The 27,500-nt window shown below is 42.6% G+C and overlaps 1 protein-coding gene across 1 annotated transcript in view; it reads right to left on the bottom strand.

Annotated features, from left to right (window-relative positions):
• lsamp (limbic system associated membrane protein) overlaps positions 1 to 27,500 on the bottom strand; it is a 134,285-nt gene that overhangs the window by 44,070 nt on the left and 62,715 nt on the right. The window lies entirely within an intron of this gene.

Below are 27,500 nucleotides of genomic sequence, written 5' to 3'. Positions count from 1 at the left end.
CGAGACGCGTGGACTTGTGTTACACACGGACCTGTTTGCGCGCGAATGAAGGCTTTGCTTTTCTGTCTGTTCGTGTGAGAATCAGTACAGTCTGACTTCACTATGAAAGCCGAAAGAAGAAAAAAAAAAGCTGTCGCAACCCGCCCCAATTAAAGACCTTCAAAAAAACCTTCAAACCATCAAATCTACATGTGGGAGATGGAACAATGGACAGAGAACATGATCCAAGAGAGTAATGACTTTACTTTGATGACTGTACTGGTACCAGACTGGGAAAACTACTGTACACACACACACACACACACACACAGTAAGTTTTTAATTATTTTCTGGATGGTAGGAGAAGAGAAGAGAGGGCTGCAGGGAGAAGATAAAGTAACCTTTGTCACAGGCTCTGAGACGCTCCTGACGCAGGATTCAGACAGCGCTAGTACATCCCATCTATAACTGTATTTCCCCCTCTGTCTCTCATCTCTTTCGCTTTACTTTTGCACAGGAAATTGTTCTAGGCCTTATTTCCAGAGGCAAGGTACAAAAGGACAAGGACTTAAAGAGCGAACACGCAAGAGACAGAAAGAAAGAAAGAAAGAAAGAAAGCAAGAAAAAGAAAGAAAGAAAGAAAGAATGAAAGAGGAGAGGTTGGAGCTGGCGAAAGAATTGCTCCATTGTTTCAGATGGAACAGAGGTGGTTCTTTTGGGATGTTTTAAGACATGAGAGCAGTCTGGTACTTTCTTTTGGGGGCTTTTCAGCATCAAAAAGAAACAAACAACCCCCTACTCCCAAGAAACAAACAAAAACAACAACAACAACAACAACGACAACTGAAAAACCCCTCATTGCAGAGAGCAGAGGGTTGTTGAGGAAATGAGGGAAATCTCTGATTAACAAGTGTATTTTAATGCTCATTAATCTGCCTTGTCTTTACGCAAGCACTCCTTTCTGAAACACCATTAGCCTGCAGTACTGCACCAGGAGAATGGCCATTAAAGTCTGTCATGACTTCCCAGTGTGATTTGTGTCCTGTGTTTTGTTTGTGGTCTCTGACTGAGACCCAGGTCAGCGGCACTGGCTTAATGAGCTGTCTCAGGATGTGTCAGTGTAACGGCGGGAAAACGGACGCGCTCACTGACCGCTCCGCCTTCACGCGGGGTCAGCGCCCACGCGACGGTCTCGGGACACGGCTGCGTAACGGCGGGAAACGGACACGCTTACTGACCAATCAGCGCCTGCCAAGCGGGTGTGGTTGGGCTGATTCGTTTATTCATCCATCTACCCATACAAGGTCATGACTCGTAAAAAAGAAAAACAAATGTCTGAGAGAGTGGAACGTTTACAGTTATTTATTTCTTTTCCTCTGTGTTTTTTTTTTTTTTTTCCTCTGCTGTGTTCATGTGTACTTGAAGCGTTAGTGTTGTAATTTCACACAGTTCACGCTGAATTTGATAACTTGCCCGCGTTTGATTTTTAACATAACAGGGCTGCTAGACAGGCTTGGATGTGGATTGAGATTACAAAAATTATAAAGTGTAGGCTTCTTTCAAACGTGATTCCATTTAAATCCATCCAAATGAAACAGCTCAGAAGAGAAAGAAGAAGTAATAGCGGTTAATTACGTAAGGCGTATAGAAACAGTTCAGATCTTGTGATAGGGTTTTTAAACATCTTCGTGTCGGTGTGGGGTCGGCTTCGTAATTAGATTTCATTGCTGTCGACGGTTCTAAGTGCCTGCGCGGTGTCGACTCGCTACAGGAGAGCGGTCTCACTCTGCCCGGCTTGGTCTTGCCAACCCCCCCGTCACACGTACGGGCTCGATTGGCTGAGGGACATGTGGTGTGAGAGTTGAAAGTGACAGGTTAGCGGGTACTGACTCTACACTGGCCGCATGCTTCCCGTCACCTTTCATCAGCGGCCTGCCTGCCTTCTCCGGCTGCTTCGCTTCCTACAGGTTGTACAGGTTGTACACACACACACATACACAAGCAGTGTGAGAGAGACAGAGGGAGAGAGAGAGAGAGAGAGAGCGAGCCTTGCTCAGGCTGCAGACACAGCCCAGACATGGTAAATATCGTTTTGCTGAGCCTGGTGCAGACCTGGCTTCACTGGGGAGTCTGAGAGTTGTGCTCACGAGGGCCCGGCCCAATGACACATCACGAAGGCCATATGCTCACATCTGCTTTTTATTTGAATACGGCGCACTGAGCGTTGATACTTACTTCGAGTATTTTAATTGCGGTGGTTTTCTAATGATGCTATTTGAGACTCTTTTAAACACATAAATTAATCTTAGGCAAAACAGCAGGGGGTGAATAAATTGTTGCCGTAGACATGAATGACATAAATGATCTTTAGCAGAGTTCATTTATTACAGTCTCTCCATACAGGGAAAAAAACACACGTGAACAAGGCCAAATTTAAGCCAAATTGTAAAAGGACCTATTCTTCAAATGTCATCATTTTACAGAGTTATCATGTTGTAGCGTGTTGTAGCCTCCCGTCATTTCACAGATCCTCTGTCTCTCTCCAGTCATCTCACAGACCCTCAGTCTCTCTCCAATCATCTCACAGACCCTCTGTCTCTCTCCAGTCATTTCACAGACCCTCAGTCTCTCTCCAGTCATCTCACAGACCCTCAGTCTCTCTCCAGTCATCTCACAGACCTTCAGTCTCTCTCCAGTCATCTCACAGATCCTCAGTCTCTCTCCAGTCATCTCACAGACCCTCAGTCTCTCTCCAGTCATCTCACAGACCCTCAGTCTCTCTCCAGTCATCTCACAGACCCTCAGTCTCTCTCCAGTCATCTAACAGACCTTCAGTCTCTCTCCAGTCATCTCACAGATCCTCAGTCTCTCTCCAGTCATCTCACAGACCCTCAGTCTCTCTCCAATCATCTCACAGACCCTCAGTCTCTCTCCAGTCATCTCACAGACCCTCAATCTCTCTCCAGCACTCGTTTGTGTTAACCTCGCGTCTTGTTTGTTCCCTACCTGTGTTTTAAAACATTTATATTTTCTCTCTTTATAATTATATGTTCTATGTGTACTTTCTATGTGTAAATATTCTGTGTTTTATTCTATGTATTTCTCTTTCAGGTCATTAAATGAAAGAAACCTTTAAGTGTTGAAAGAAGTGTTGAAATGTTACGTTGTTGCTGATGTGTACTATGTAGTTGGGCCTACGATGGGTGCAACCATACTGAACATGTACAGACTTTTTTTTTCATGTCATTATTCCCAAAACAATACAGTATAACAACTATTTACAGAGCATTTACATTGTATTAGGTGTCATAAGTGATCTAGAGATGATTTAAAGTATATACGGGAGGATGTGTGTAGGTTATATACAAATACTACTCTATTTTATATAAGGGACTTGAGCACCCGAGTATTTTGGTATCTATGGGAAGTTCCGGAACGATCCCCCGTGGATACGGAGGGCCGAATGTATAGTGAGGGTTGATGGACGGTTCATTGTAGATCTGAAAATGTAGCTGAAGTGTTGCAGGGCTGATTCAGACATAAGAAACATATGCTACTGAGTGTGTACTACAGAAGTGATGACTGATGTTCCCCAGATGTGGAACACATTTTGGGTCAATGACACTTCCCAAGAATTTAGCTAAAGTGAGGGGCTTCTCTTTCCATAGCCTCGGTCCTGTCCGTTCATGAATGAATCCGCTCATTCAGTGAAAGAGGGTACGGGATTTAAAACAGTTCCGTTCTTTTATCTGACTCATGACTGTCTGTGGTCAACAGTGTCTGCTCCTCATCCCAAGGACCTGAAAGTGTCGATTTCCAGTCATTACTGATCGACAAGTGTTCTGGTGTTTGCTAATGCCCATCTGATATGGGCCATAGCTCTGTAAGAGAACCATCGATTACAGTTTCTGTTGTCTTATCTACCCAGAATGCACCTCTTCAATTAACCAATTACAGATAAGTGAAAAAAAAAAGAAAGCGCCCTAAACAACTAACAATGAAGAAAAAGCTGAAGCTATACACAGGGCCTGCTTTACGCTCCCCAGAGAAATTTGATTTTTTTTTTTGAAATCACAGTCACCTTAAGAGCTCTGGAAGGATTGGAAGTGTTTGCCAGACTGCATAATGTAATTGCTTTGAAATTTGCATGAAAATGTGGCAGTATAACTCTAATTTTATCTATTCATGCCAAACGCGGAGTAATTTTCCATCTAAACCTTAAAAAAGGCTGCAGGCTCTGTCAGAGCTGGGTGTGTGTGTGTGTGGGGGTGGGGGTGGGGGGGGGGGGGGGGGGGGGGTGGGGCTGGGTGTGGGTTGGGGTTTGGGGGGGGATGGGGGGGGGGTGGCTCTTCTTTCATAAATACTACACTGTCGTTAACTGCAAAAGACCAGGCCAGAAATTTCTGAACACTGCACTCAAAGGTTTTTTTTTTTCTCTTCCCCTGAACTTTTAATATAATTGCTTCACAGCTGATCAGAAGAATTACAGAACGGACCAAATAGACGAAAGAACATTGAAAGCGCTCTTCTCCTAGGTACGATAATGGCTTTATTAAGACCTTAATGGCAGAGAAGTTTTGACTGTCTTCAGTTTCCAGTTCAGTATTTCCACTGCAAAAGTCCTTGGCTAAAAATATCTGACGTATGATGAATTTGGACTTATTTTTTCCTCACACCCCTTTTTACACTGGGATGCCCAGTTACCCATTAAGCTGTGTGAAAGTCCCTTTCACACCTCGGCCGTACCCAGTGGAGGCGAGTTCGCCTAGCACACTCTCCCACACTGTGATCTATAGGACTGCACCCTGTTTATGCATCCACGCTGTGATCCATAAAAATACACCCTCCTTATGCTTCCATGCTGTGATCTGTGGAAATCCATCCTATTTATGCATCCACAGTGTGATCTGTGGAAATCCATCCTATTTATGCATCCACACTGTGATCCATGGGAATCTACCCTGTTTATGCCTCCACACTGTGAACTGCTGATCACTGGTGAGTGACAGAACGCGGCTGTAGGACACACCTGTGGCTACAGAGGTTCCTGACCATTGGCCGTAGCTGGTGAGCAGTGGGAAGGTCACTCACCCCACTCCTCCATCCAATGGGAAGTTGGGAAACTGAGTCCCAGTGCAGTCAGCAGGTGGGTTTGAGAAGCAGGGGACACACCTCTGATCTGTCAAACAGCGGGTTAACCAGAAAGCCGGCACTTTGGCGAATATTTGTTTTGTTTTGTTTGTTCTTAGAGGGCGGAAAGGACGAAGAAGGCGAAATATCTAAACAGTAAGTCAGAGTTGTTTCTGATTGACGTGTCTTAAAAGGTGCACGGGGTTCAGATCTGTTCCCTCGTGGTTTGAGATAGATGCTCAGAGAACAATTTAAAGCGGGGCGACGGTCTGGCCCACTGCAAACAAAGCACTTCATCATTATGACAGAGCCCGGCTCTATATGTCAACCACACAGGAAACACAGCCGGAGGACAAGGACAAAAAAAAAAAAAACAGTCTTATTTTCCAGACCGAGACGCTAACGTCCAATTTTGCCTTTTGATTCTCTGAAGATTATTTGTTCGCAGGGACAACAAACTGTCATTAATAAGTATTAATAAATCAGTAAAATTAGTTTAGAAGAGAACTGTAAAGGCTAATGTTTGAGCGACCATATTGATTTAGTCACTTATGCCTTAAGCAGACCAGAAAACTAACATTGTTTCTTAACATTAAGACACAGGAAATCCGTAAGCAACTTATTTATACTTTCATGTTAAGAGTCAGATCAAATTAATTTTATTTGTATAGCATTTTCAAAAGATTGCCCAAAAAGCAGCTTTACAAATTACCAGGACTAACACCTTCAGTGGGTAAGCCTATGGCAATGAGGCCAAAGAAAAACTCTCTTTGGTCTAAACTGGTCTAATACCTTCAGAAGATTCAGAAGGGAGAACCCATCCTCCTCTAGCCAGCACTGTGTGATCAGACTACCAAAAAAACATGGTTAAGTTTTCGCTTAAAGGGGTAAGAAGATCCAGCCAGACAAGGAATGTGCTGATTATGGTAATTATGATGTACGTTGAGAAATAAAAACAAACAAACAAGCAACAACAACAGAGTAAGTAGTAAACCTCCTAATAGAAGAGCCATATGGTGTTGTTTTGCTAGGAGAATGAAGCCATAGGGCTCCTCTATTTGAGGTTTAATACTTTGAGTTAAATTAACCAGAAGTTACCTGGGTAAACCAGTTACCTTGCTTTGTAGTACAGCCCTCAGGAAATGCTATCCATGAGTAAAACTGAGCTATGACACTCCATCAAATGGAGTGCGATGATTCTCAAAAGAAGCAAACTGCTGCCTCCAGATGAGATCCATATGATCAAGATGTGTGCTGAGTACCCAGTGTTTAGTGAATGATTTAAAGTATAATTACTGTTGGAAGAAAACATCTGTCATCAGACAGCGCTTCAATGGAGAAAAAAAAAAAAACCTGTTTGAAACGACTACATGATCGTTCATTGTGAATGACCTTATTACCTTCTCATCATCTGCCGCATCAAAGTGCATACCTTTTAAATGCAAATTACAAGCAGTCAATGACAAATGAATTAGCTGCTGATTTATACTCTAGGCATGAAAGTGGACCCATATCTAGTTGCTGTGTTGTAAGTAAGCGTTTTAATCATAGGATGTGGCTCCACAAGACCATATGTCAGTCTGTCAGACAACTTCAGAGGAAACTCAACATTACAGCGCTCAGTGACATGACCAATTCGGTCTGCACCTGTCTCACTGTCACCTCAAACAGAGACGCTATTTTGAAAGAAGAAGAAGAAGAAGAAGAAAAAAAATGATGAAATCATTTTGGTTGTTTACCATCACTCCTAGCCACACTCCGTCAACTGCAGAATCATTTTCTTCTCTCTTTTTCACCTCAAAGGTTATCTCAAGTCTGCCCCCCACCGTTTCACAAAAACACACCCAGCAGAGGTGTTTCTGCCAGGTATGCTGTTTTTTTCTCTTTTCTTTCTTTTTTTTTTTTTGACTTGGTAAACAAAGGAGGTGTTAAAAGTAAAGGAAACAAACAGAACAAGAGACGAATAGAAGAATCCTAAATGTCAACCTTTGGCATCTGTCTCTATTTTCATCTTTGGGGAAAAAGAGTAGCAGGATAGCTATTTTAACACACAAAAATAGCAAATAAATGACAATAAAAGGTGACTGAGGGTTTCGGTTTGTTTACATCTAAAGGCTGTTGTTTATATCTGTCGTTTAACATCACTATAGGAGTTAAGCAATGTATTCGTCTACACTGAAACATTCAGTATCGACACAGAGTTTAGTATGCACAGCAGACTGAAGCAATAGTCCACTGGATATGATTTCAGGCAGCGCATGAAACTGCACACTGGTCGCGACGAGAACAGTGAAATACAATACGAGAACAACGAGTACAATGAAATCCTCATTGTGTTACTATTTCAGTCCATAACCGCACTAAGACCAGTTACAGGCTTGTGCTTATTTAACAAACTACTACAACACTAGCATTAAAACATTTCGTCTTACTGATTTTCGGCCTTATTTTTCGATTATGATTATTATTATTATTATGATTGTTATTAATATTAATCTTGCTGTACCTAAGACAATAGCAAACCACGCCTGTAAAACAGCAAAAGTGTCTGAACCCCTGGGTTTTGTGTGGCGTCGTAGCCGCGCTGCCCGCTGGTCGCTGAGGTCAGAGTGACAGTATGGCACATTTGCTGATTTTTCTGGTATATTGTGTGAAGCAGAGCGAAGGAGACAGACCACGACAGAGTTCTGCTCCTGAGATAGAGCCTATCGCTCTGCCTTAAGCCACTCAAGCAAGCGCCATGAGGCCTCGTTGACATTTGCTCTGTTCTGAATGAACTGAGTGGGGTTTTCTCTCGTCTGCACACTTAGGAATGTCATCTCAACAGTGCTCTCTTCTCAGGCTGGCTTTTGAGCTGGATGGATGAGTTTTAACAGCCAATCAACAATCAGCTTAATCCTCCTCCGGGAGCTTGGAGAATCAAACCCATCATCTGAAGGACCCTGGAGCCTCTTTGGGGTTTTCTTTCTTTCTTTCTTTCTTTCTTTCTTTCTTTCTTTCTTTCCCTAAGCAATGACTAGCTTTTAAGTTTGCCAGGAGTTGCAGAGTCTTTGTGAAATGGCGGGTGCCGTGGAGAGGAGGCAGAGTGTGGTAATTATCTCGCAGTGTGTGCCGACGCTGGGTGACACAGGCACCTTTTCTTTATGTTAGTGGTGTAGTTTGAACTGGCGTGGAGATATGCAGCACCTCCTGACAGCTTCCCCTGCATTATTTATATACAACACTGCTGTGGATGGGTGAGAGGAGAGGGAGAGAGAGACAGAGAGAGAAATAGAGTCAGAGAGAGTGAGAGACAGAGAGAGAAAGAGACAAAGAGAGACAGAGAGGGGGAGAAAGAGGCAGAGAGAGAGAGAGAGAGAGAGAGAGAGAGAGAGAGAGAGGGAGAGAAAAACATGATTACTATTGAGGGCTTGGAGCTGCACTGTTTCAGGATTCAGACTGCAGACTAACACAGTATCCTGGGGCTTCACCACGTTCGATAGAGCCATCACAAAGACCTCATTCACCAGGGAGACGGAGACAGCCGCAAAGCTGGGAGGACTCTTGGCAAACGGGGAAAGCAGACCCCGCAGAGGCCCGGGATATATTGCAGCAGGTGAGGCGATAGTGTTTCAGGATACCTTCCAAAGTAATCACACAGCGTCCATGAAACTCCGATAAAAAAGCTTTGGTATGAACTCTTAGGACTTTTAAACAGATGTCGTCTGTGTGCGAAGCCAGAGTCTGTCTGAAGTCTTCTACTGCAGCCCTCTGGGTACTATCCGCGGCCTCCCCAGCCTTCTGATCTCAAACAATGGGCCAGAATATATCAAGTTTTTCCAGAGCGCTGATCTGGGATCAGTGTGCTGGTCCTAAATATGGAAACGCGCTGTGAGATGCTTGTTCTGTTTGGGCCTCTGATCCCCTAATGAAAGTTAAATTTTGGTTTAGCAGGTACCAGGTCACCATTCAAAGTGAATCCAAATGACTCCGTTCTTGTCTAATGTGTCTGCTTGTTATTTATAACGTGTGTTTTCACAAAGCTGCTTGACAGAAACTCTGAAGAACCTCAAGAGAGCCAGGAGTGACATAAACATGGAAAAATGATTCACAAAAACAGACTCTTCTCTCTCTCTGATTCTCTCTTTCTCTCTCTTTCTGTCACTCTCTCTCTCGCTCTCTTGCTTTTTATTTTTGTCTATCCCAATTGGCTTTGAGTGGAAAAAAAATTACACCATTCAATCCAAGTCATCATTACTGATCAAAAGGGCTCTCCTGTTTTTTTTTTTTTTTTGTTGTTTAAAAAAACCTCGACTAAAATGTCCTCGTATGATTGCAATTTCCCCCATCGTCAAAGGTTGTCATTTCAGCTGATCATTTCCCTTTCAGATATTGCCATAAATGCAAAAATTTCAGAAACACACTGAGTGGCAATTCAATTCAATTCAAAAAAAAAAAAGGGATAACAATATTCCATTTGCTCCACAAACGGATGTCGTTAAGTCAATGGATGAGAGATGAACAAATCCATCGCAGGATGCTAAATCATTACGTCTTTCTCATATTTTCATTTTATTTCAAATAACAGAATCAGTTAGCATGAATAGATTAAAACTGGGCCTTATAAACGAAAACGAAAACGAAAACATCGTTGAAATTAAACAAACTCTCATTACCAGAACTGTTATTTTTGCTTCTCCATTTACTTTTCTTTTTTTTTTTTTCTCTCTTTTTTTAGGTTCTTTTCAGGGAAGAGTTTGTGTGACAGCCTCCCAGCACAAAATGCTGGACAGCACATTTGCGAGGCAAAAGCCCTTTTTGTTCGGTCTGCATTTAGTTTAAGCGTAGACCGTGTCAGACACGAGAGCTCTAATCCAAAGGGCCATCGCAGCAGCGGTCTCTCAAAGATACTGCCGTCGTCATGGAAACGAAGCCACGACCGTGTTTAAAAAAAACCCAAAACAAAGCAAAAGCAAAACCTCAGACTGTCAAACGCAAAGTCATGCTACTCAAAACACAATATTGCTCTGTCACCCGTTCCTATTAAGACTGCGCATTTTCAATAAACTCCAGTAATAATCCCTGTCAAAACACGATCAGAGTAAACGGTCAGAATTTCTCATTTAAGTCATTCTAATCAAAACACAATATCAGTCCGGGAGTTGGTTTCTACTTGGGTTACGCACATTTTAACAAACTCCATTCCAGGTTCACTAATCCCTGCCAGCCCATAATCAAAGTAAAATGGCCAGTATAGCTAAATGAAGTCTTAAAAACCTGTGTGTCAGGAATTAAGTGGTTTAGCCAAAAATATGTGGACATCCCTTCTAATGGGTTGTTTCAGCTCTCCCAGCCAGACTCACTGCTGCCAGGTGTAGAAAACCAAGAGCTGGAGAGCCATGTAATCTGCATAGACAAACATTAGCATTAGAATGGGCCCTACTGAAGAGCCCAGTGACTTTCAAGGTGGTACTGCCACTTTAGAAAAATATCAGTTTGCTAAATTTCTGCCATGCCCGAGCCGCCCCGGTCAGCTGTAAGGGTTGTTATCGTGAAGTGGAAATGACCAGAGGCACCAAAAGCTCCAGGGTACATTGGTAGGTCACACACACACACACACACTCACTCACGGAACGGGTCCGCAGAGCGCTGAAGCGTATAGTGCGTGAAAACCCATCTGTTCTCAGTCGCAACACTCAACACTCGCTACCAAGTTCCAGACTACCTCTGGAAACAACGGGCGGCACAAGAACGGTTTCTCAGGAGCGTCCTGAAATGGGTTTCTTTGGCTGAGCGGACACACACACAAGCCTGAGATCATCCTGTACCATGCCAAGCGTCAGCCGGGGCGGTGTAAAACCTGGCGCCATTGGACTCGGTTGGAGCAGCGGAGTCGGCTTCGTTCTCCGCGCTGATAAATCACCCGTCTCCATCTGGCCGTCTGACGGATGTGGGTTTGGCAGATGCCGGGAGAACACTTTCTGTTGGAACGCACAGTGCCAACTCCAAAGTTTGGTGGAAGAGGAAGAGCAGTCTGGAGCTCTGTTTTAAGTCTGGGTTCAGGCCCCTTCGTTCCAGTGAAAGAAGAATCTTAAGGCTAAAGCACACAAGGACATTCTAGATGATTCTGTGCCTCCAAGTTTGTGGCAACGGTTTGGAAATGTCCCTTTCGAGGTCCACTCAGAAACGGTTTCTTAAGACCAGCAGAGACGTAGTCATCTGACCCGCACAGAGTCCTCAGTTCACTGTTATTAACTACTGTTTATAGCTGGTTTATCATGATTTAAATTTTCGTTTTATCGTTCATAAAATAAAATGTCTCGGAGCGTAAAATATCTTCATAAAATGTTCATTAAATGTCCTGGAAGTCGCTTTGGATGAAAGCGCCCGATAAATAGATAAATGCAAATGTAAATGTTAGATATTATGATACTAACTCCACGTCCATGATCCGAACTCCACGGTAATGCTCATGATATTGGAATGAGATGCTTGATGAGCAGGTGTCCAGCAGGTTGTGTTGATGATTGAGCTGCTGAGGTTAAAGAGCACTCAGTAAATGGTATTTTCTATGGAGACAGTTGTTCTCTCAATCATATATTGCTTTCAATCAAATCAAAAGAGAACAATGTATATAAATGGCACTGTCTTAGATTTACTTGTTGCTTGTTACATTAAGAAACTAGCCAGCTCAGTGCACTATTGGATAATGAAAATGCGGTGAGTAAACAAATATTGTACCATCTTTGTGTGACTGTATGTTGTGGTGTGGTGTGTAGTGTAGTGTGTGTGACTGTATGTTGTGGTGTGTAGTGTAGTGTGTGTAACTGTATGTAGTGATGTGTAGTGTGTGTAACTGTATGTTGTGTTGTGTAGTGTAGCGTGTGTGTAACTGCATGTTGTGTTGTGTAGTGTAGTGTAGCGTGTGTGTAAATGTATGTTGAAAGGTGTAGTGTTGTCTGTCTGACTGTAGCGGTATGTGGTGATGCATAATTACAAAAACATAAATAGAATCATCTGCATTATGTAAGGAAAACTATTTCTACAGAGTTTAGGATTGAGGGAATCTGAAGAGCTGTGCGCTGAATGTGAGATGATAATGTTGAGCCTGGACAGAGAAATCTAGCGAGTCAGTCTGGTTCCTTTCATTAGGGCTCTTTTTCACTGAAATAACCGTGTGAAACATGTATCAAAGCAGTGTCAAAAATCTGTAACTACAACAGCTTCTCCGGCAAATGACTTGTTAAAAAGAACAATTTCAGTCAAAGTGATTTCCACAGTATAAGAGAGCACTAAGATTAGAAGTTCTCTCAGATAGCGAGAATAGACAATCTTTTTTCTTTTTTCTTTCCTATCTCCAGGAAAAAGCACGTCCTCTCTTCCTCTCCATTCTGACAAGCCTGTGTGCGTGTGCGTGTGCGTGTGTGTGTGTGCGTGTGTGTGTGTGTGTGTGGGCCTGCTTAGCACCACTCAGCCTCTGACTACACAGCTCTCAGATCAGCCAGCATTTGGAGAGGAGATTTTACATCAATGTTTTTTTTTTTTCCCCTGCGTTTGAGCGAATGAACGTTTCCGAGCCGGCCCAAAAGCATGAATGAAGAGCTGTAGGCTAACTGGGCTATGCTTAAGGGCCATGGAACAGGCTTGCGCTGAAATTATGGGGTGTCATGACTTTTTCCCTCCTTCATTGTCCCCGCAATTCATGAAAACTTGACTGTGCCTTCATTCAAAAGTCTATTACCACAGTAGGTTTCCAATTACACAGCTGCCTATAGGTGAACAGGAGAGAAGGCATGTGTGAAAGAGAGGGAGAGAGCGAGAGAGAGAGAGAGAGAGAGAGAGTGTAAAGGAGAGAAAGAGTGCAATTTTATCCAGCTCTAACTGATGGCATATCAGAGCATCCCTGACTCTTTTCTTTAAAGTCATTCATTTTCTCTCTCATTCTCTGGTTCACACGGCAACTGATCAGAATCTCAGATACGATAGTGGACAATGCACCGCTCTGGTGTTTCACACAGAAAAACCTCAACTAGAGGCCATAACGTTTCAACACACAAGAGTCCACAGAGTCTTCACCGACAAACACGATCACCTCGTAATGACTTTGGATCTAATGGCCTGCAGTCCAACCAAGATGGGAGAAGACAGAAAATGAAACCAAACCGAAAGCAACCAGAATGACTTTGTAGTTCAAATATACATTCCCACTACATTAAAACCTGCCAGCCACTCATCTCCACAAACCGGTGCATTTAGAAATCTATGACCAGTTCGCACTGGTTGACGGAACTGGTTATAGTGTATCCATTCTATGGTTTTCATTTTGGAGGATACCTCTTGTCTGTAATTACAGTTCAATACAACCTGCACTGTCTCAGTTTACTTCTACTCTCAGGTTTTTGTTCATTTTCAGTGACATGTGTCCAGCAGACAACCCTGACTGTTATCTCAAACTTGCATTGACAACAACGGCGTGCACACGTCAAAGCCACAGCCCAAGAGGCGAGCGCTAGCTTTCAGTTAGTCAATTTAAGCACCACAACCACAGGAGGTAACAGAAAACAACAGATCTGTAAGAGTGTCGGGAATCCTCGTTCAACACGCGCACACACGTACACACACACACACACACACACACACACACATACACATTTATCACCTATGACTTTTCCTTTCTGTCTGTTGGTTGTGAGAGGGTTTATTAAGACTATGTGTAGGATAATGTATCAAAAGTTTGAAAGAGAATCAACAAAGGCACAGTTTAATTGACCGAGTTTAAACGTACAAAAAAGAAAAAAAAAAGAAGAAATCAAAACAAAACCCCCCCAAATCCCAGAGCAGAACCACAACACCAAAAAAAAACCCCAACAAAAAAAACAAAACTGTTCTCAAGATTAATAAACATAATCTCATCCCCCTTGCAAATAGATTTTGTTGTCAGTTTACTTGATGTATGTATGTTCAAAACTTTCTAAACAACATCAGCTAACGTTCCATAAACAGCCCTTAATGTGGGTTCATGTTTCCTTAATCATCCTCGCTTGTCTTGCTCTTCCGACACATGCAAATTCCCGCCGCAAAAAAAAAAAAACAAAAAAAAAAACAACCCCAAAGAAAGAAAAACCGAAAAAAGCCGTCTGAATCTCAACCCCAGCCTCCCCTCCCTCTCTCCCCCGAGGAGTTAACGTGAAGGGGCAGGAGAGTAATCTGTGTCTACTCCTCTCCACGGGACCTCTGGATTCTCCATTAGGATTTTACTGCAGGGGGGAGTTCGGAGTTGAGTAAAAGAGGAGTTCCTCCCACTCAGAAAACAACATGAATAAACCATAACCTTTTTCTTTTCGCTCTTGTCTTCCCTGGAATTATGCCTCCCATAGTCAGAATGAGTGTTTTACAAGACTGTTTTAAACATTCATGTACCCCCCCCCCCCCACCCCCCCCCCTCCCTTTTGCTTTGGCATCTCCCCAAGGACAAACAGAATTCCCCCTTTTTCTTTTTCTTTTTTTTTTTTTCTACAGACTAACACATTAGTCGAGATAGAACCCATCCATGAGTGTGAGCTCCCGTTTGCTTCGAGAGGCGGTTTTTCTGATGGTATCTGAGGATGCTATCCCGCCTGGACGCCACTCCTCGCAGCATATTCTTAATGCATTTAAATAGGTTTCTTGCTGTCAGTGTTGAGGTTGAGAGATGTCTTTCATTTCATCGTCGCCTTGCCGTGTCATTTCTCTGTGGCCCTGTGACAGAGACGCTGCAGGTAAAACAACTTAATGTGCATCACTCTGTAGGGGCTACAGACGAGAGAAAGAGAGAGAGAGAGAGAGAGAGAGAGAGAGAGAGAGAGAGAGAGAGAGTGACAGAGAGGGAGGGAGAGAGAGAGGGAGAGAAAGAGTGACAGAGAGAGGGAGAGAGGGAGGGAAAGAGTGACAGAGGGAGAGAGAGAGAGTGACAGAGAGGGAGGGAGAGAGAGAGCGAGGGAGGGAGGAAAGAGAAGCTAATGAAAAATGAGTTTGAGGAGTTATCAGTCTTGGCTGAGATGACAAGACTGCTGGATTTCAGGGCCAATCCCTTTACTATCCTCAGGGTATGTACAGCAAGTTTTCTCTCTCTCTCTCTCTCTCTCTTCCCGTCTCCGCAGATGACTCTGAATTAGCATAGCAATTAGCCCCTGATGCATGGAACACAACACAACGGCTTCTGATAATCATTCCCGCCGGTGGACTCCTCTTAAGAGACTCAAGCCGCGGCAGACCGAGACCCGTCACTCATTCCCGCACCAACGCACGCGGCGTCACGTCAAAATCACGAGGGCAGCCGTCGCTCCTTCTTAAATCTCTCCACCCGTAAAAGGCCGCGAGAGAGTGACAGAAATCTTAAGAGAGGGCCCCGTGACTGTATGTTATCTTAATGAAATAGTCTTATCACGCATACTTAAGTCTCAACGGACTGACCTCCGGCACAAGCTTACATTCAGATGCAAAGTTAGTGTATGATTATGGTATACACTTAATAATACACCTATTAATATTCTAATCTTAAAAGGTTTTGCTGCTGGAAAGAATAACGGAACGAGAGTGAATTCACTGGCTTTTACTCAGACTGTTAGATCACTGTTCTTCGGTCTTGATGCCAACGGTACCACACGTTCTAGATTTGCCATTGTTCTATTACACCTTTTCATCAGCTGATCACTGCGACCTCGGTTTTGCAGAAACAGGCGTAAAGGTACCAAGAAGCGGCAACATTTCAGAAATGAAATCCCTGGGAGCATTGGTCAAAAGAAAAGTTTTAACATAATTTAGCATTTTACTGGGTCTTTCATCATGGCCGCAAAAACAAGAGTCATTTTTCATGTCGAGCTAATTAGCGGCGGACTTTGGGAGCGATGTGTTTGTGCGCGTGGAATCCTGTCGCTGAAACTGCAGTTTGAGCCATACGGGTATCGTCCAACGTTCTCCCAGCTAGCAGCTTTACAAAGCACAGCACATTGCATATTCAGAAGCTCTGTGGAAAACTAAAGTCATAACTTTGTTTTTTTCCCCCCCACCAAATAAATAAATAAATAAATACATAAAATAATAAATTAATAAATAAAGATAAAAAAAATAAAAATCAACTTCAGCTCAAAATAATTCCTTTAGTCATCTACCTCTCATTGGCTGATAATTCTAAAATAAACACTGTACGTCGGGGTTCTGATTTCTATGGCTACAGTCTAGACGTGTTTAACCTTTGTGGGTGTTTTAGATGATGAATTCACCTTATACATGCAGTGCTGTATGCGCTGGTATAGAATTTAGCCAAACTATGCAGCTCCACAAAAGACTACACGTGAACCTGACTGGAAGATTTAAATGTCAGTGAGTTTCTACACTTTAGCATGGATATATCTGTGATAACATGAGCTATATATAAACAGGCTTCGGGTTTCACAGGGTTGTATGCGTGAATCCGTGGCACGGCACAGAACTGCTAACTGCTGACATTGAGGTGAGGAAAAAAGAAAAAAAAAAAAAAAACCAAAAAAAAAAAACCCTCTTGACTGTAGACGTGAAGAGCTGATGTTGAACAGGACTGGTTTGAGAAAAGGCTATATTTGAGTTCATTGTGACTATGAGAACACTTAAGTCAATTTTAATAAGGAGGACCGAGACTTCCATTAGTGCGGTGCTTTCAAATTCAGACTCATCCAAAATTGACCTCACCACACATCAAAGATGGACTGTGTCTCCGATTCCTGAGTGGAGTAGAAACACAAAGAAGCTCCCCGCCCATCCTAACCCCCCCACACACAGACAAACACATACACACACGCACACACACACACACGCACACACACACACGCACAAAACAGGTCTTAGCACAGCAGTTTTCTGCACTCTTAGGATTCTGCAGACGCTCTCTCGATCGTGAGAGCTGACCGCGGCTGCTGAAACATTATTATTTTGTGGGTGGAATGACAGCTGGAGTAGAGGAAACATCTGTTCAATTTCACACTGCATCCCTCCGTCAGCTCGGCACTGCCTTCCCGACCCTCAACCCCCCCCCCCCAGCACTGAATATTTAACACTTTACTCCAGAGCACAGACCTCCAAAACACCTCCGACTGAAAAAACAAACTGTGTATGCCTCTGACACCTTCGTTTTACCTCAGTCAACTCGATGTCCAAACACACACAGACACACACACTCACACAGAGAGAAAGAGAGAGAGAGAGAGAGAGAGAGAGAGAGACAGAGAGAGAGAGAGAAGGGAGGGATAGAGAGCTCCCGTAGGAGTTTCCAAAGAAAAGTGTTGTGAAAAGAGTTCTTCATTTGAGTAAAGAAAAGCCAGTTCTGTTCAAGCTCAAGTTTATTTGCACAGCACTGTGTTTATAATCAAGGAGTTCTGTTCATGACTCACTGGTGATAGAGGGCCTAAATTATAACCTACCCTGGAGTATTAATTCACTACTAATGACTCTGGAGTGACTGCTCAAAGTCTGATGGGAATGTTTTTTTTTTCTTCTTTGACTGATGCACACATTCACACACAGACACACATATGTACACAGAGACACTGTCACACCCGGGAGTCCTGGAGTGTGACCTATTGCATTGGAGAGAGAATTAATTTCACACTGATGGCATATTGAATGTTTAGAGGGTAGAGCGCAAAGACAGCACAAACTGAGTAAATACTGAGTAAATAATGACACCCATGCACATAGAGAGCCAGAGAGGGAGAGAGAGAGAGAGAGAGAGAGAGAGAGAGAGAGAGAGAGAGAGAAATAACTAGATATGATTTTTAGGATGAAAGCTGGATAATAGAAAAATGGAACAAGGGGAGAGAGAGAGAACAACTAGATATGATTTTTAGGATGAAAGCTGGATAATGGAAAAATAGAACGGGGGGGGGGGGGAGTGAGAGAGAGAGAGAGAGAGAGAGAGAGAGAGAGAGAGAGAGAGAGAGAGAGCATTTAGAAATTGCACAGAAAACAAAAAGGAAAAGAGATTTGCAAAAAAGAGAGAAAGATAAACAACATGTGGAGGTGGCATAGAAAGAGAATAAGTAAATGTTAATAAGAGAGAGAGAGAGAGAGAGAGAGAGAGAGACTGTGTGTGTGTGTGTGTGTGTGAAAGAGAGAGAGAGAGAAAGAGAGAAAGAGAGAGAGAGAGAGCAGGGAACTGGAGGCTGGTGAGAGGTTTTTTACATTTTTACATTTTATTTATTTTAAACCTTTTCATTTCCACCATCATGTAATCCATAACAAGCAGAACGGCACACATTTGCACGAGGGCGTTCCCAGGCGCAACGGGACAACGTACGAATTTACTCCTCGCCAGACGATTTTTCCCCAGTTTCATCAAAAAAGAGAGAGAAAGAAAGAGAGAGAGAGAGAGAGAGAGAGAGAGAAAAATACAAGCGTGAAAAAGTTGTTGGATTTGCCTTTCCCTAGAGATAGACAGCACACAGTGGCTCGTCTGCTCTTATCAGAACGCCTGGGTCTACTATTTGTAGAGGAGTATTTCAATACTCTCTCTTGAGAAAGCAGAGTGCCAAAACAACATCTGTGTCTCTTTCTTGTTTCTTATCTCTGTTATAATTCATATGCTCGACTGTTTATCCTGCTGCCTTTTCCTCACACCGCACTTGTCTGGAAGGAGAGACTCTTAAATCATCGTAAACTTTTCATTAGCGCAGGATTCGCTAATCATAAACATTTCTGTTTTCATTACTTTTCATCCGCCCTCACTAACTGCTAATTAGGCAAACCCAGAGGCTCTCACAGACGAGTTAAAAGAAAAGAGCTTTTTTTTTTTCTCCTCACATTTTTAAACTTGTTTTACCGAAAAAAAAAAACTCAATAGATGGCAGTTTTTCACTTAGGACCACAGCAATTGGACCCTACGATGTTACAAGAGGCCCTTTTCATGACGTAGAGCCAACAGTAAATAAATACAGTGGTGGTGGGGAGGGGGGGGACTGGGGGGGGGGGGGGGGGGGGGGGGGGGGTCTGGGGGAAGGTTGCTGATGCTATAGCCTGTTGAGATATATTTGCCTGGACAGGAGAAGGAAGCGTTCTGGAGAACAAGTAGGCCTACAGGCGCAGATAGACTATTGACAGTGGGCCCACCTTGACATATTTTTTATGAATGTACTTTCGATAATTTGAAATCACGTAAGCAATGGTTGGGTTGGCCCATCAACGACCCATCAATTTATTTTTTAGTGGCAAGAAAAAAAAAAAAAAAGGCATTTACGGTTGTAGCGATTAAACGCACAACTTTCAAACAGATGAAAAGGACCACAGAAATGTGTGGTTTACTGTCGTTAGCTAGGTCGTAACTTGCTATCCCATAAACCCGGACAGCTAGCGCTCTCTCCCTCTGCACACCCTAGCGCTGCTAGTCGCTAACGTTAGGTAGGCACTTTTGCCAGGAGCAAGCATGCTAATTTAGGATATCTGTCTTATGAACTTATCTAGTGTTTGGATCATTATTCTAAAGCCTACCAGGTATGACCCTGCAATACAACACTTGCATCCTTGACCATTAAGAATGATTGTATCATGTCTCTCTTCTTAATGGGGGGACCGCCCATGATCTAACGCGTTAACCTTTAGATGTGCGTGGAGTGACAGGAGACACGAGCATGTTGCGTGATGGTTTGACACTTAATCTAATCATAACCGGAAATTGTCTGACATAACGTTGTCATTGTTGGAGGATTTTATGAGTTGCGCAAATCAGGAAAAATATACAATAAGATATACTTTATTTTACTTAATTATTTTGGGGGGGGGGCTGCCAATATTGGGGGGTATTTTCCGACACCCCTGAATAAATGACATAAATGACAATGAAAAGAGGAAACCAAAACTGAATTTTCCTGTCCTAGACATTTACATAAAGGGGCCTACGGGCCTAAAAAGAGGTTTGCTGAGTGGACTGAGTTAAACCTGCTGGGGACCCGAGGCCTCACACAAAGCAAAGCCAAAGAAGAGGTCACCTGTGCTGCTCCCTGATTCTGTGGTCAGAACTATGCTCATCGATTATGCATTCAGCGCGAATTCATTTGACTGTGACATTCTGTAATATAACAGAAATCACAGAGTGATGGATTCAGTCTCCTGACAGCTCACTGCAGGCATGCTGTGAACGTGTGCTTTATCCCACAATACCACAAACAGCTCTCGCTTTTTCACCAACGGCTAGAGTTTGTCAAGCATGCGAATAGTTACTACAACTCGAAACTTGTATAAGGTTTAGGTGGTGGTGGGGGTGATGAAGAGATGGAAAATTGTTGCATGTTTTCTTTACAGAAATCTGTGAGGTGAGTGCACTAACTTCTGTTAATGAACTGTGAAGTGCTAGCTTGCTGGCTAATGAACTGTGAAATGCCAGTTCACCAAGTAAGATTGCATTCATTTTCACTTCACCCTATCTACAGGGAATGATTAGACACTGCCAAAGTAAAAAGCAAAAAAAAAAAAAAAATCTACACCTTGTGAAATATTTAAGTGAATGTTTTCGTTTTAACCTTATTTGGCGTAACCTGTAAAAATAAACGGGAGTAATATATCAAGCTGTACGCTGTAACCAGTTCTGTGTCTGACTGTGAAGTCAAGTGCTCGCATCATATTTCTGATATTTAACAACTTCCTGGGATCCAAACAGACACAGGAAACAACTGTGCTGAATGAACCAGCTTGGCTTGAGCACCTGATTCCTAACATCCAACACATTAAACCCTGCAGAGGTAATTTCACCCACTGTGCTGGCTCAGTTCACTGCAAACATTACACAGGACATTTCATGGAGCTCTGGGGTGTCTGTGTTTACACCCCGTTTACGGCTGTCGTGTCGCCCCCGACTGTATCGCAAGTGTCACTCACCAGGCAGAAAGCAGCCAGAGGTTCGCCAGAAGCAGAAAAAGCATAAAAACAGCCGTTTATTTATCCACAATTAAAATACAAAATAACCGAAAATGCCTCGGTAGGAGCATGCAAGTACAGAGGCGTTCCAACTTTAAATAAACGTACCGACTGCGAGGGTTTAACCAGTTCTTCCCACTTCCCACTTTCCAGTTCACACAGTTGTCTGAGACTCTCTTATCATGCTTAGGGACGTGAGCAACACGACTGCACACACGCATGGCTCGGAATGACGGGTTACGCCACCTGGACTTGTCACGCCGCATCTGCGCGAGGGTGGACTTCCCTCATTAGAGTGTGTCTACGCGGTCAGTGCTACGGAAGAGACAAGCTCCGTGGGCTTGGGTTATGACTCACGTCATACCTCTGAGGAACATTTGTCACTGTGCACTTCGAAGTTTAGCTTTGTTTCGAGTGCTGAAAATCTATAAAAGCTTTTACTCAAGTCCATGTGAAAACACAACAAAAATTCTACAAATATAACAAAAACACTACAGAGGTTTTAAACGTACACACTGGAAAGACAATACGCCGAATTCCTTCAGTGATACATGCTTAAGCAAGCTTCATTCCTCTCCACACTGGAGTCTGAATTAGGAGTCTGATGAAACGCTCTGTGATTGGTCAGTTTTAGGTGAAAACATATACATGACCAATAACAGTAGCAGGGGCCGGAAGGTTACTGGTTTGATCTCCTGGCCGGGCATCATGGGATGTTGACTCAGTAACGGCAAGTAATGGTTCTAATGTGTTAGTCCTTTCCATGATCCTGCTGTGCCCTTGAGTAGGCCTGTGCAATATGACGATATATATATCATGTGACGGTAGAAAAAAAGTCTGAATTTTGAACTATTTGGAGCTTTTCAACCAAAAATAAATTGGTTTGGAACCTGAAAAATTGGTTTTCAACTGGAACCAAAAAATGGCTGTTTTTTCCAGTGAGAACGTGACGACATCAGTCGGGGTGTCATCTTGCTACTACTGTTTACTTCTGTTGTGCATTATGCAACGCCATCCGTTGACGACTAGGGTTTCTTCTGGGATTTTTTCTTGCCGGTCCGGTGTCCAGAAAGAATTTATTTTACCGGACAAATCTGAAATTTACCGGTCACATTTCAATGACAGTCTATGTTGAATGCAGATATAATGTACACCTAAGTTGATGAAAGAATGACAATGACCTCAAAACAGTTTGACTATTTAATGAACAGTAACGATTAAGCAACGCCTCAACATTAGCTACTAAAATGTGGGCTATTACGATACATCTGTAACCTGTGCCATCTGAAAGTCCTCTGCTGCCGACTTGAAATCAAATGTGTCCAGTCTGTCCTTGCAGATTTCAATGCTGATAACAGGCTGTTTTGCTGTCAAAACAAAATGTCCTGTTTACGGATAGCCTTCGTTACAGCTACATTCTGTATAAGCATTATTACCGGACATTTTGACCAGCAAGTTTTTAATTTATTGTTATTTATACATTTTACCCAGCAAAAACTGGTAATTACTGGCTAACGGAAACCCTGCTGATAGTGCATCCTTGATTACAATGGTCCTGCTAAACCTGATGGACATTTGGCGCTTTATATACCAATCTTTATGATAGGCCTGTATTCATCTTTGTTTGCTACTACAATTCAAACAGTTCTACTCTTAACAAGTATTATATGTTTGGTTTTGATATTTTTGACCATATTCACGTTTTAGGCCTATATTTATTTTGTTTGCAACTACAGTTGAAAAGTGTTTTCTCACTCACTCACTCACTCACTGACTCACTCACTTACTCACTCATTATATAAGCCGCTTATCCTAATTAGGGCTGCAGGGGGTGCTGGAGCCTGTCCCAGCATTCATGTGGCCAAAGGCGTGCACACACCCCGAACGGGTTGCCAGTCCATCGCAGAAAAGTGTTTTCTATTTACCTTTTTATATTTTATACATTGATGTTTTATATTTTGTTACATACTTACTTGAAAACTTGCACAAATGTTCGAAATAGAAGGAGAAAAATAATCAAATATGAGTAAATGCTTTTTATTTGTCTAGAATATAATTCAAAATGTAATAAGAAATAGGCCTTTCCATGTGGTCATTTATTATAAACTATTTATTCATTGAATCTAAATAAAATGTGCTATATCGTGTATCGTGACATGTATCGCTATCTGGATATGAAATGACCTGTATCGGGATATGAGATTTGGGTCATATTGCACAGCCCCTCCCTTGAGCAAGAAACTTATCCCTGAACAACTCCAGGGCATAGAACGTGGAACACCTCCTCCTTCTACGACTCTTCTCAAAACCACGGCATTGCTAAAACTCCTGAACATAAAGCAGACTCCTGTCTGTGCTGTCCTTCAATAGATATTCTAGATATTCACAAACCTTACAAAAAAAACAAACAAATAAACAAAAAAAATCCCTTACAATAAAAAAAATAACCATTCAGCAATTCACAATAAAATCATCCCCGAACAATTCCTCAGTCAGGAACACAAAACTTCACAATACATCATTTTATAATTTGTGAATAAATGTACTTTTGATTTGAACTGTGTCCTGTTTTCTTTCTTATTGCCTCCCACAGGCTCCACAGTGGGACATGAGGAAGCAGGACGGACGGCTCGGTGAAGAGCTCTCTTATTGTTCTGTCATTCCCTCGTTATGACGCCCAGCGTTCAGGCACAGCAGCCTAGATCAAAACGCACATCATAAATGTATAAACACATGCCAACCAGCCGGGCCCGGGCCCATCATCAGCGACGTCCTCCTCTGCCCAAACAAACAACTGTTTCAATTATCTCGGACTACTGGCATTTCACACGGGGAGAGGAGAGAGCCCCCGCATAAAGACCCGCCGAAACAAACCCTTTCTTTCTCTCCCTCTTCCTCTCCCTCTCTCTCTCTCTCTCCCTCTCTGTCTCTCTCTCTCTCTCTCTCACCATCTTTCTCTCCATTCTTCAATTCTTTTCTCCTTTTTGTGCCTCCACATCTCATTCATGAAGCATAAAAGACTAGGTCGTGAACTTGAATAGCAGACAAATGGAAACAGAGCTCACAGCAGATTGGACACCCTTCACTTTAACATAGATATAAAAAGACCGCCAAGCAAATGCTTTCTAAACAAGGGAGCTAAATCCTTAAGAGAGTGGTAAGATTATAGTAATGGCTCTATTTTCTCTGTCCTGCGCCAGTCCTGACTGTGGAGATGAACATTTTCTCCCGACAGACGGCGGCTCTGTGACCAGAATGAGGAAAAGAGATTTCTTTCTCTCTGGCCATTGCTTCTCCAGTGCCTTCTGATGTATAATTGAGCTAATGCATATGTTCTGTCGCTTTAGGTGCAATCCCTGGCCGAGCATCTGTCAATGCATATTTTATAGACTGCTTGTGAGCGCGTACTCATTACCTCCTGATGGGGATGGAGAACAAAACAAAAACAAAACTGGGAGCCTTAATTCTGTCACTGATGAGGTGGATGTAGTCTACTGGTTCTACGGGTGGGGTCGTTCATCGAGGTGGTAACATGGGTGCACATGTTTTATTCAGGTTTCATTTCCTTCGCCACTGAACAACGGTGGTATTAACGCAGATTTGGCCTAACATTGCATTAATGCTGCATTAAAATTGCAAAAACCTCAGATGAGTCCTCTCCAAGAGATCTGTAAGGAAACTAATTGAAAATGGAAAAAAGGGTTAATCCACTACTATTATAAAATTAACAAATTAAGATGAATGAAAAAAAAAACAAAAAAAACTCTCATCTCACTCATCTGAATATGAAAATATTAAAAAACCAAACCATGTCCAGGAAGAAGAATGAACAGAACAAGACTTAGTCTGTCCAGTCAGACTCTGCCAGAGGAGTGGATTTCAGTATATACACAGCCTGACTGAATGCCAACATACACAAACAGTAAACAGAAACCAATTCCACATCAGCTGTCAGACTTTAAACCTTAAAAGTGCTTACTGTTGTATGTTTTGCCAAAAATGAAAAATTGCTGCCAGTTTAAAACCTGTTGAGCAGCAAACCTTGCGCTGTTTTTCAATTTCCCCTCAGCACCAATTAGCTCTTAAAACTGACTGTTTTCTTCCTGGCTTTTGTGTGCATAAGGCAGCACCCAGATGTATGAGGGAACATGCATGCTGATAATGCAAAAGCCTTTTATATGTGGGGAAACCACAAATGTGACCTTGTACTAGTACAAAACAGAAACCCCTTCAATAACAGTGGCTTTGTGTTGCTTATTCCATCTTAGACACACGCTTATCTGCTGCCTGGAGTTCAAATCACTTTTGTTAAGAAAATGTGTTCTATTTTGTTTTTGGTTGTGTTACATATTACTCTGTTTCTTTTTTCTCTCTCTCTCTCTCTCTCTCTCTCTCTCACTGTCTGCTCCCCACCTCCCTAACAGGAATACATTTATTTAAAAAAAAAATTGTATTTGAAGTGCAACATCCTTCCTTTAGAAAAACAAACTCATTCCGCTTCGAGCATTTTCCAGGCAACAGAGAACAGGGTTGACACTGTTCGCTGTGTTAATCTCACAGCCTAGAGTTAATTGCATTTCCAAACGCTTTTCATACAGCACAGCCTAACGGAACACGGTGTTTTCAGAGGGACTAACGTATCCACACGCCCGTGACCGACTGGCCCTCTCTGGGGTTCTCTTGTCTGGGGCCTTTGCCGGGCCACGCGGGCACACGGGTATGTTCTTGACAAGAGGCGGTTTTTAATTAACGACGGAACATCAGCTCTGTGTGGTCAAGAACACGGATCACATGACGGAGAGACTAATGACAGGAAAATGGATTTGTGTGTGTGTGTGTGTGTGTGTGTGTGTGTGTGCGCTGACAGCCCCTTGTGCTGGCCTTCTGCGGCATGCGGAGGCTTTTGTATTAAGTCATTATATCACTAAATGGCATATGCGGGGAATGGTAAACTGAGTATACAATGCACACTGTAATTGGTCGGAGTGACACAAATCACGGAGTGTGGCATTGAAAATGCCAGAGATGATTGTGTTTGTGCTATTTCACTGTGCTCACACTTCACTGAGAGCTAATGTGAGTGTGCCAGAGTGTATTCTAATATCCCGCTTAACTTTCAGCGTTCACTAAGTGGGTTGTGAACTTTATTGGGAAGCACTTAGATTCATTCACCTCCTCACCACAAGCCCGCTGCCAAAAGCTACTTTGGCAGCACTTAAACCTCTAAGTCTATTTTAAGGTCTATTTTAAGAGAGACAGTGTGTGTGTGTGTTTGTGTGTGTGTGTGTGTGTGAGAGAGAGAGAGAGAGAGAGAGAGAGAGAGAGAGAGGAATATTAAGAAAAAGAAAACAGTGAAATGTGGAATAAACAAACAATATGGAAGGGCAAAATAAGCGACACTTCAGTTTATCATGTCAGCCTTACACCCAGTGTTTTCCCTCTCAGTGGACAGCTCCCTCAGCAGATAAAGATTTCAGAATAAGCCCCTAGTCTGCATTGTGAAGTTTTGCTGTGTCATTCTAAGCAGTCATTCTGTTGTTATGCAAATGAACTCCGCTTCCATTCACGGGAGCTCCGTCCTTCATTTTACTCACACTGAGTATCTCAGATAGGTGACAAACTCAGGTGTTTAGTGAGAGAGACAAAGTGTATCAGAATGTAAAATTACCATTCAAACTGAGCCTCCCTCTGAAAGCTACTGAAAACCTGTGCAGAATGGTAAACCACCTGGCCTGTCTCTTTTCAGCTGAACAAGCTCACCAAAAGTGTGCGGACACACAAACATACACATACTCAGACGTGAAGAATTGTACTAAAAACAGGTTAAAGGTATAGAGTTGTATTAAAAACAGGTTACATGTGTAGAATTATATTAAACAGGTTAAATGTGTAGAATTGTATTAAAAGAGGTTAAAGGTATGGAACTACATTATAAACAGTTCAAATGTACAGAATTGTAATAAACAGGTTAAAGGTAATTGTGTAAAAAAACACATCAGGGCTGACACATTCCATAAACCTATTTTAGTCATTGGAGACTCTACAGGGGTGTTATACATGATCATACTTTCTATATCAGGGAAGAGCTATGAAGGAATTATGGAAGCGATGATAGAGTACTCAGCTGGACAAGTCAAAGGAACTATCACCCTTCCACTAAGACTCAATACATAGCCAATAAAAAAAAAACAACACCAGAAGGCGATGTGGTGGATTAATACACATTTACTCAGCTAAGTCCAAATGAGTACTTACAAAAACCACGCTGTATTCAAAGCACACGCAATGGAACAAAAGCCTTTTACAAGCCACTGGGGGGGCGCAATATATTTCTACTTAAACGTCTGAATTGATCAAACTCGGTGTAAAGAAACCTGCCACTGTTCCAGTATGAATCAAAACAAACTCAGCACTGCTGTTCATACATGCTGTGAATGATTTAACCCCACTGACAGTGCCAGGATGTTTACCAAAGGGAGTTATATTGGAGCAGT

This window comes from Chanos chanos, chromosome 6 (assembly GCF_902362185.1).
Source record: "Chanos chanos chromosome 6, fChaCha1.1, whole genome shotgun sequence".
Lineage (NCBI taxonomy): Eukaryota > Metazoa > Chordata > Actinopteri > Gonorynchiformes > Chanidae > Chanos > Chanos chanos.
Note: the sequence above shows the minus strand (reverse complement) of the source record. Positions and strands in the feature narration are given on the sequence as shown.